We start from the raw sequence: 9247 nt of genomic DNA on the forward strand, positions 1-9247 counted from the left end.
AGGGAGATTGCTGTGGAAGTCTCAGGGACCTCCATTCATAACCGCACCGCCACATAATGCAGAAAATGGCTCAACGACATCCATCTGATGAAATTGAGTACCTATTCCACCAACTATTCCTTGCATCTGTGAGCCTCTTCTTCATCCTTCTCTTATTTCCCACCTTCACTATATAGTCACTGAAACAGCATTTCATTGTGGAGGCTTCATGTATAGAAATATATTTAAATTATGTGTGTGTGGGTTTGTGTACTGGAGGCTCCCTCATCTCACAGTTACAGCTGCATGTCATGGAAACACTTGTGCACTCATTTCTGTGTTTTGCAGGCCAAAATTGCACAACAGGATGGAGCAAAGGAGGCCTCTTGGTGACAAGGCCAATCTCCAAATCCTCACACCCTTGGAGGAGAAGGTCGAGGCAGTCGTCAGCAGACATGGTTCTTCCCTGTGGCCACCGGTCCTGCCGATGCCTATGTGGGTAAGCGAAGGCCCTCCTTGAATGCTATCGCTCCCCGAATGATCCAGCGCCTACTGTGCCTTTCCCTCAAAGTCTGCTAGTTGCAGCCTCCATGCGTCAATCCCCTACCTCTCCCTCATGGCAGCCTGTCTCCCATTTCTGCTTGCAGATGAGAGGCCAATTGGCAGCACAGGAGACAGAGAGGCACCACCAGTCAGACCAGCGCCAGACCTGAAGACAACCCTGGAACCGAGTGGCAGCACAGGGACAGAGAGATGCCACGTGTCAGACCAGTACCAGGCCTTGAGGACATCAGTACCGAAAATGCCTAATGACATCATCGAGGACATTGAGAGCCCCAGCCTTGCTGACACTCTGGAGCGCATTCCATCTTTTGGGGACCTCAGTGATGTGGAAGAGGAAGAGGACACTGCTGGCAGCACCGCGTCACTGCTTCCATCCACACATGCCAGTTCAGATACTGGATGGTCGGATCTCGTGCAGATAGTACAGAGTGCACCGGGGTGTAGAGGGCCTCAACATGGTGACAGGGCTAGGCAACCTCAGGTGCCATCTCTCGGGGGGGGGGGTGTGTGTGAGTCCGCACCGGTGTTCTGCTGAGGAGGACTCAGACGAGCCCACACGGCTTATGAGAGAAGGGTGGAGGCCATGCATTCCCAGATGGTGGGGGCACTAGCAAGGGTGCCAGAGAGGCTGTTGGAAGTGTGGTGAGGAGCGTGGAGTAGTCCGCCTCCCGCATAGTCGACAGCTCTGCACAACACCTTTGACCACAAGGCCATAAAGCAGTGGTCGGCACGCAAGGTCCTGGACCCCCTATGAGAGGAGATGATGGATCCTGTCAGACATTTCCCCGAGCAGACTGTTGACCTCGTTTGGCAGAATATCTCATCGCCAGAGCTTTCACACAAGCACCAAGACGTAGCTTGGTTAGCGGTGAGAAGGATACCTGTCAGATCCTTCATGCACAGCCGGGGTTTCAGAGACACAGCACTCTGCCCCCGAGTCGGCTGTGGTGCGGATGAGACAGTCATCCATCTCCTTCGGGATTGTCCCTTTGCAAGGCAGGTCTGGAAGGAGATACAGTGGTTGCTGTCGAGGTTCATCCCAAGCAGCTCCGTAACACAGGACTCTGTGCTCTGCAGACTGTTCCCAGGGACGCACACCGAGACCGACATCATCCGCTGCTGGACAGCCATCAACTCGGTGAAAGACGCACTTTTTGGTTTTCCTGAAACTTGCTGGTCTTCCAGAGCAAGGAGATGTCCATGGCAGAGTGCTGCAGACTGGCGCAATCCAAGGTCCAGGAGTACGTGCTGAGGGACGTACTAAAGATTGGTGCTGTTATGTATTGTCCAAGTACATTAAATGTATAAGTACAATGATGCGCCACTGAGGGCACAGTGGTGGGAGACCCAAAAGTACCTGCAAGACAGAGTATAAAAGGCTGCCCACCACACCTGAGAGGCACTCTGGAGTTGCACAATAAAGGACTAAGATTACAGCAGTTACTACAGCACCAGACTGCGTGGAGTCAATGATTTGAGTGCTGCATACACGACATTGGCAACGAGGACACGGACGAGCTTCACGCAACCATGGCTACACTGGGCTCGTTAAAGGATTTTATGGTGGGCAATGATTGGGAGGCCTTCACAGAAAGGCACGAGTACTACTTTACAGCAAACGACCTGACTGGGAATACGGACGCAGAGAGAGAAGCGCAAGGCGATATTGCTTTCCAGTTGTGGTGATGACGTTTACTGTCTCGTCAGGGATTTGCTGGCATCTGCGAGCACCAAGGACAAGTCCTATGAGGAGCTAATTGAACTTATTCATGACCAACTGAAACCGAAGGAGAGCATCCTCATGGCCAGGCACAAATTCTACCACTACTGCAGACCTGAGGGCCAGGATGTCACCAAATATGCTGCGGACATCAGGAGACTCGCGGCGCCGTGTGATTTTGGCACACACCTTGACGAGGCGTTGCAAGACATCTTTGTTATGGGGATTGGACAGGAGGGTCTCCTCCACAAGCTACTATCCACTGAACCCACAGTCATCCTGAAGCCAGCCATCACCATCAGCAGGGCATTTATGACCTCGACTTGCAGCACCAAACAGATGATACACACAGTCTCGAACCCGGCAGGCACTGTCCACAGGATAGTGCCCACCATGGACAAAACTGCAGAACATGGCTCTGCCCAGGACAGGGAGCATGGATCTCGGGGTCCTGGAACCGAGTCCGCCGAGGGGGGCTAATCGAGCAGCACCATGCTGGCGCTGCGGAGGAAGCCATGGAGCTCACTGGTGCAGGTTTGCGGAGTATACGTACAATGCCTGCCACACGAAAGGCCACCTTCAGCGTATGTGCAAAAGAAATCTGACTCACCGTGTGGCTGAGGAGATGGTAGAGGGTTCATCTTCCAGCGAGGAGCAGGCAGAAGATGAGGCGTTTGGACCGTATAAGTGTCCCGACGATTCGGCCCCAGTGATTATGGAAGTCAAGATTAATGGAGTCCCAGTGAGTATGGAAGTGGACACTGGATCGGGTTCGTCGTTGATGAGTCAGGAAACCTTTGATAAACTGTGGATCAACCCAGCTGCACGACCCAAGCTGGTCCCGGTCACGGCAAAGCTGCGTACCTACACCAAGGAACTGATACGTGTTCTTGGCAGAGCAGATGTGCAGGTATCTCACGGGGGCGAGACGCACGGTTTACCTTTGTGGGTCATTGCAGGCAATGGGCCGATGCTTCGCGGCAGGAGGTGGATGGGGAAGGTCCATGGGAGCTGGAAAGACTTCATTCCTCCACAGACTGCTGTTCCCTGGGTTCCCAAAGAGCAGCGCCGACCAAGCTGGAGGAGAAATCCCCACACAGACGAGCAGACCTTGGAGGAGCAGTTTTTCAAGTTGGGCCGACCGCTGAGGTGCGAGCCGGCGACGCGCTGCAGGCTGAATGGGAAATCCATCGATGGCTGGCAAATCCGGGGGGGGGTCCACGCGGAGAAAAAGTTGGGCGGCGGTCGCAGCTACGGTGGAGGCCGGGACAGTGGCGGCGGTGGTGGCAGCTACGGCAGCCGCAGGAGAGGCGGTAGTTACTGGTACAACGGCAGGAGCGGAGGCTACAGCGGCGGCGGAGGCTACGGCGGCGGCAGGTGGGTACAAGAGCTAGAGCGGCGGATACGGCAGCAATTACGGAGGCCGCTCTCACAGGGACTATGACTGATCGAATCCAAAGAACCATGATCAAATTGTCTTGGCTGTTTTCCTTTCTTCTTTCCTCTTTAATCCTTCTATTCCAGGGAGTAAAACGTTATGCCAGCGAGCTCAAGATGGCGGCAAGCCCCGTGGCAGCAGAGCTCTGCAGACAAAGGCAAGCAGAGCAACTAAAATGGCGGCGCCCAAGGGAAGCCTCGTGGGAACCACAAGATTGCGTCTTAAAAGGGAAATGCACCCGGGAGTCTTAAAAGGGCTTTACACCCACAAAGACTTTTGTAAGGCAAGTGAGTCTAAATGAGCAATGTGATTTGTATGATGACGTGAGTTATGATGAGTTAATATTTTGATGCTGAAGGGGTACTGTATTACGAAAATAGTTAATACCACAAGGTACAGTAAAAGGGTAAATGGATCCGTGACTAACATGATTAATGGACCAAGGCGGTTTTCGATTTATGTGATTCGTGTAATGGTTCAGCGGCTGCAGATGAGCTGCTAAGGCGATCACTTTCTGAGAACAGAGGCAACACACTAGTTGTGATACCCTGTCTCAGCGCAGCCCGTTACCTCGGTCAAAAAGGGTCAGTATATCACCACCGCACCTCACCCAGAGGAGCTGGGATTAAATAACTGTTCAGTGTACCTGCAACATCTGTACCACATATTATATGTACCATACAAACGTACTGTCTATGTATACCTGTTTTCTGTTGGCGGTTATGCTTGTGTACTTCATCACCCATGTATGGACTGCAAATACCACAGGCTTGCACTGGATCGCAAGCATGACCTTTACATGGGGGAGAAGAGGGAAGTGGATGGTCATGGACTCACACTCACAAATCAACCAGGACGAACAAGGCCGAGGTCACCAGTAATGGCTTCTGGAACTGGGGGGAGAGAGATGTTATGTATTGTCCACAGAGGGCACTGTGGTGGGAGACCCGAAAGTACCTGCAAGACAGAGTATAAAAGGCTGCCCATAGTCCACAATAAAGGACTAAGGTCACAGCAGTTACTACAGCACCAGATTGCGTGGAGTCAGTGATTTGAGTGCTGCATACATTGTAGGTGCAGTCGCCACAAAGGCACGATGTTAAAGAGCCACAGTTTAAAGCCCTTCCGCCACGATAAACCCAAGGTCATGGAATCAGACTCCCCTCAGGCTATACTTCTTAATCTGCTTGTATACATAGAGCACCATGTACTGAAAAACACTTGTGTTGTGCCATGAATAATGAAAGTCTTTGCACTGTTTAATAACTTGTAAAGAAATGTAAATATATTCCCATCCGTTGTGTACTGTTTTCACCTGCATAGTGCTATATGTAACGTGATCGGTATTGAAATGTATCCTGGAATGTAATGTAAATCTGCTCCATGTAATACCCTTATTTGCACAGTACATGTAACGTGATTTACGGATTGTACTAAATGTACCTTGATATGAAATGCACGCTAGTGCATTGTATGGAACTGCTGTCAGCATCCAAATGAATTGTATGGAATTGCTGACCGCAAGGTACTGAACTATTTTTCAATGTATTGTGAAAATTTTAAATGAATAAGGTATATTTTGAAAAAAAAAAGCTCCGCGCAATCCATGGAGCCCATCATTGCCAGTGTGCAGGTGATGGTGGACTCCCAGATTGTCCGTGCGGATCCAGCTGTGATGCTGCAACCTGAAGGTGGATGGTGGATGTGGCAGCTGCCACTGCAGCACAGGGACAAGGGAATGAGCTCATTAGTGCTGGTTTGGAGAGGATGGCCGCGGCCCTGGAAGCACTCTTATGCACTCTGGGTAACAGGCCACGGGGTGTCAAACTGCTTTCATGTCTGCTGGCTTTGAGACTCTGGCTGCTCTCATGCAATCTCAGCTTGATGCCACCCTACATCTCACTGCTGCCTTTGTGGCTGGGTCCACCACGGGAGCTTCCAGTGTGGCCCCACAACCCCATGAGCTCCCTCAGATTGGTGGTGGTGGTGGTAGTAATGTGCTGCCGCCCCCCCCCCCCCCCGCCCAGCCCAGTGAGTGACTCAGGCTATGGATGATGCGCTCCCTCAGGATTGCAGCATTCCTGGCCCCAGACCCATCACTCCGCCAGTGCCTCTATGCATGGCCTCGCCCAAGCCAAGCCAGACTAAAGCCTCCTAGGAGGGTGCTGACCAGTCAGCAGCCGCCCCTTCCAGTCCCAAAGGTGGTCGAGGGCGTCCTAGGACATCTGTAGCTCCACACAGGAAATACAGCGGCTTTCCCAGACCCATGAGGCAGCCACAGGGGAGACACTGAGGCATAGTAATAGAATAGGCATGTGTAAGAGGGGTTATAAGGAAATGCACAAGGGTGAGAAATGAAGTTTTTGTGTAAGTTTTTTTGGACTGTTTTTGTGTTAGTTTTTTGCACTGATTTGGATGATGTCAAATTTTTTTTTGCACTTATATATCTGGGCAGGTGTATCATGAGAGTGGACAATTATGTACGAAGGCACTCATTGGGATGGCCATGGAAAATAGCTGAAGGGTCATGCGGGGATGAAATTATCTGAATCGAGCAGCAGACGTCTATGCACCTCCCTTGCAGGGTTGGGATGGTGATGACGTCACCTGGGTGGGTGGCTGGACCTCCTCCTCAGGTGGTACTGCTGGCTCTACTTGCAATAGCTGGCCCCTCATGAGAGCCAGGTTGTGCAGCATGCAGCAGACCACCACGAATATGGAAACCCATTCAGGAGAGTACTGCAAAGCACCACCAAATCCTCTGTTTGAGGATCCTGATAGTGCTCGATGTACCTGGTGCAGAATGTGTGTCGTTGCATGAATGCTCAGCTGCAGTCCTGGGGTTTTGAAGTGGAGTCAGCAGCCAATTGGACAGAGGATATCCCCAAACACAATCCTGGTTTGGCCTGGTGAAAACGGCGGGTTTGGGAGCACAGTCCCGCATTTCTGAACTCTTTGCTTCAGTACACGGTCTGAAGTTTGGATTAAGAAAACAGAAAGATTGAAGTTTAGATTAAAAAACAAGAAGTTTGGATCGAAGAGACTGCTAGACAATATGGTGCCTTCCAGCCATTGAAATGAGTAACTGGTCATTGTCTGGATGTTAAATATTTGAGTACCTTGGAACTAAACGATGGTAAGAGTAATGGAAATTCATGACTAAATGATTTGATGTCTGTATGTTAAGTATTTGAGTGTAACTTTGTTACTATGCAAGGGAACAATTCTGTATGTTAAGTATTTGATTGTACCTTTGTTTCTATTTAATGGACATCTATAGGTTAAACAAGCAATTCTAATTATTTGAGTACCTTGTTACAGTGGGAATAATAGTCTGTATGTTAAATGATTCAGAAAGCAGTTAATCATGATTGTCTAAATGCAAAGAATAAGAGTTCAAAGGCTTTTTCAGTATAAAGATGAGACTCTTATGGACTGTAAGAGACACTGAAATCTCGAAAGGTGTGTAACTTCTTGAAGAGCTGCCTTTGCAAGCAGAGTTGTTGGCTTGTGAATGTCTGAATGTCTAAATAAAGATCCGGCCTTTACTACAACTGAGTGTGTGCGGGTAATTAGACGTTAAAAGCAACAAAGCGAAAAGAACAAGACAGTCGTTTACAACAGCGGGCACACTGCTCTGGCGCAGGATGAACGAATCGTGGCTGCTGCCTAGATACCTGGCATCAACTGCCAGGATCCTGCGCTGGTGGTCGCACACCAACTGCACAATCAGGGAGTGGAATCCCCTTTTGTTCATGAAGAGTTTGGAATGGTTCAGTGGCACCCTCAGGCTAGTGTATGTGCAGTCAATGGCATCCTGGGGAACCCTGCAATCCGGCCTGCCGCTCCACCTGCTTCTCCCTGGTCATCGGGAAGAAGATATAGTGGACTCTTCTCTTATACAGAGCATCGGTCGGTCACCTGCCCGATGGAGCGATGGGCGGAGAATTGGGATATGTCTGCAGTTGCAGACTGGAAAGAGGTTGTTGTGTAAAAGTTGAGCGCTATGGTGACCTTGGTCTCAACAGTGAGCACTGTTCTCAGCCTTGTGAGAGGCTGCAGATCTGGCCACAGGACATTGCACAGCTCACTCATTATGTTCTTTCTAAATCGTAGCCTGCTCAAACATTGCTCATCACTGAGCTCCAGGAATGTAAACTGACCTTGGTACACCTTTTGATTGTAAGGCCTCCTTCCCCAGGTCTGTGCTGGGCCCCTCCGATGTCAGCTGGCTGATCGCCTTCTCCCTGTTCCTGCTGATGTTCCTCAGCCTCTGTAGGCTGCTGCTGGCAAGGCTCCTGGCTCAGTATCTGATGCAGCGTGTCAGCGTACCTGACCCTCCTTCCTCATGCCATCTCCCTCTTGGCCACCCTCTCTACGTGAAGGTCTGCGGCTTTCTGCAGGCCCTTCTCCATGTTGGGCAGCTATGGCTGCTGGCTCCCTTGCCACTGCCTCTATACCCGTTCCTAATGGCGCTGCCTTCTCCATGCCACCCTGCCTCTCGCAATGTGCACAAGGTGTTCCCCTGCCAACACTGAGCCCATTCTGTCTGCAGGTTCGACCCTCACACGCAGGCCTCTGTGGAGCAGAGAATGAGGCCCACAAGCCACGACTAATCAGTGAGTGAAAAAGTGTTCTAAACTCTCATAGTTCTCAAAAGTCCGCTGCAGATTTAGCAAATCCCTACAGAGAAGTTTGCACAAAAAAAAACCGATCACACCAAACCTCCGTTCTCCTCTTCTGGCGCTCTCCAGCAGCCCGGCAAAGTGCATCGACCCAAAAAGCTGGTGAGACCACTGTCAGGAAAAAAGCAGGCATTTTGATACTGAAAATAGGTAGCGTGACGGAGTAGCAGCAGTGCGCACTTTGATGACGTCATTATGGCCGCAAGCCCCATACCGCAGCAAAAGTCTGGAGTTTGGGGTGGAAGTGGACATTGTCCCAAAAACTCCTGCGCTAAATATTGGCCGTGGCAGCCAATCGACTGCAACGCGGTGTCCACTCGATTCGGCCACATGGCTGCCGCAAAACGGCGATAACGGGCCTTATCCGGACCCTGAATTTCGGCCCCACTCTTCTTTTACATAGTATCAATAGAAAATATTTTGTGCTCCTCCTGGTCCAACAAAGGAAAGTTTTAAACTTCCCTGATATGGGCTCTCTCTCTTGAGACCTGCTCTTGCCTCACGGTAAAGCAGTTGTAGCTTCCCTGCTCAGGCTCCGATTACAATTGCATTGGGGTCTTACTTGCTCCTAAATTTAGGTGGGCGCCTAATCTGCCTGCAACACCCTTGCAGGTTAAAATCAGAATTAGTTGGGATCCGAGTGGGTAAGTAACCTGCTCATTTTAACTGGCCATCCGCCTTGTTTCCGCTGGGCGGGTAGTTAACATCGGCCCCATTTGTCCATATTTGTAGTTTGACTGTTAACTAAAATTTACAAAAGTCAAGAATATATTTTTCATGCAATGATATTTTCACCATGTTAAATTTAAGCTACAAAGCACAATGCAACACATCAAAAATGTTCTTAAAGCTTTGTTTACA

The sequence above is a fragment of the Pristiophorus japonicus genome, chromosome 14 (genome assembly GCF_044704955.1).
Source record: "Pristiophorus japonicus isolate sPriJap1 chromosome 14, sPriJap1.hap1, whole genome shotgun sequence".
Taxonomy (NCBI): domain Eukaryota; kingdom Metazoa; phylum Chordata; class Chondrichthyes; family Pristiophoridae; genus Pristiophorus; species Pristiophorus japonicus.